Raw genomic sequence first — 2,109 nt, forward strand, 5'->3', positions numbered from 1 at the left:
TGACATCCATCCTGTTGTTGCAACAGAGGATGAGATGAAAATCTTCGGATGATCATTAGGTTACTATTTATATTAGGTAGATCGATATCGGGACTAACCCTTCCACCCATCTGCTGTTGCTACAGAGGACAAGTGGACAATCTTCGGATGTTCATTAGGTTATACTTTTCGCTTATTGTGATGTTGTGTTACTCCTAGTACCTAGTGACAACACTTACATTAGTACATTTTCCTGTTTACTTTATTTTTTGATACTTTCACATAAACGATGAGTTAGACTAAGTACTTTAGTACTAGTTAATAGAAGGAAAAACTATCATTTTACTTACAAAACATTCGGGTCTGGGTTGAACACTACATTTCATAATAACAGAAAATAAGGGATTTTCTAGGGCTTTTCATACTTATATCAACATTTTCATTTAAAGGTTTACATGACTTTTAAAATAGCTTTTCAAAGCAAGTCAAAGACACTTAAATACTTATGAATTCACCAGCTTTAAAGTTGATACTCTCTTTCAAAAAAAACTTGTATTCTCAGGTCATCAGTAGATAGGTACGGTGGCCAGGTTTTGAGAAGACGGAGCAGACAAGTCTCATCTTTTATTTTGATTATAATTTTGGTGTCTTATTACAATGAAAGAACACACATGTATTAAAACTTTACTTATAATGCAATGGATGATGTTGTTGCTTGTTTACTATTTTACACTGTTGTGATACTGTACATGACGTCCTCCACCCCTGAACGTTTCTGCCGTTCGTGGTTTTGGGGTGGGACACCTCTCCTATATATAGGAGTGTTTACTAGAGTCATAATACGAGTCTTTTACAGCATTGCCATTTGTACTCTGTAAATCTTGAGAGCGTAATAGAGTTGAAACAAGATCATATTTACATCTATATCCAAATCTTGCAATCTTACTTTGATCATTAAACTCTGATTCATTTCATTGATTCTACATATATTTCAAGTCACTATTAGTGCACCATGTAATGCATTATCAATTGTATAGATATTGATAAAAATATAAATAATAAATGATAATTCATTTATCGGTCAATCCATTCACCAAACGAGTATTAAGCTAGTTATATAGGTATATAGGTCATTAGGCTTCTATAACCAAGACAAATTTATCCGATAGTGGAGGATGCTAGCATTTTAAAGGGCTATTTGTTTTATTAAAACCACTTTTGATCACTCATGGTTGCATCGCACAGAATAAGCGCAACACTTAACCTTTTGCAGTTGTTTGTTTTTTAAAAGACTTCTCACTTAAAAATTGATGCGCATCCGATGCGTCGTGCAACATACTGGACCCTCCTCTTTGAACCACTTCCCACCTTACTTTAAGTGATATTATTCAACATACATTTGTTTTAATTTTTTTCAACAACATATTTATTGTTTTAATAATATTATGATGGATATTACAAAGAATTCAAATACATCTTACATAATTTCAAAACCATTTAGTAAATTTCATAAAATAGTTTTTTGAGCTTAATTGTCTATAACTAAATATTAATAAATTATAAAATTAATTACTAAAATTACCATACCTATTGAAGCTAACCGATGAAATAACCATCGTCCTAGAAAATTTAACAAAATGAATATGTTGTTCGCTAAATTAACAATTTTATTTATTGTTAATTAGGAATTATTATGTTTAATTATTTTATATAAACATCTTCAAAAATCATATCATCACAGTGATCTTTATATTCGATTTGCATATGATTAAAACTAAATAATTTTTTATTTAGAATTATTTTTAACTATTGTATGATTAATTTCATTTTAATTAAGCAATCTGTGGATGTTAAAAAACAGATATACTTCTTATTGCAATTTTCAAATGTTTGGTCCACTTCTTCTGCTGCAAAGGGTTGCAGATGTGTTCTACAGACTTCATAAATTTTCGCTTCGAAAAAACAAACAACACCTAAGAATTTAGGTGATCTCCACTTTCTCGAAAACTATCATCCTATTATGTCGACCACATATTCTATCTCATGATCATCTATACGGTTTTCTCTCTTGATAGCTCGCAAGTCAAAACATTAGCCTTTTATTTCAAGAGTTCTGTAAAGCTCTCGAGA

This window comes from Lactuca saligna, chromosome 6 (assembly GCF_052625555.1).
Source record: "Lactuca saligna cultivar CGN05327 chromosome 6, ASM5262555v1, whole genome shotgun sequence".
In the NCBI taxonomy this organism is placed as follows: Eukaryota; Viridiplantae; Streptophyta; class Magnoliopsida; order Asterales; family Asteraceae; genus Lactuca; species Lactuca saligna.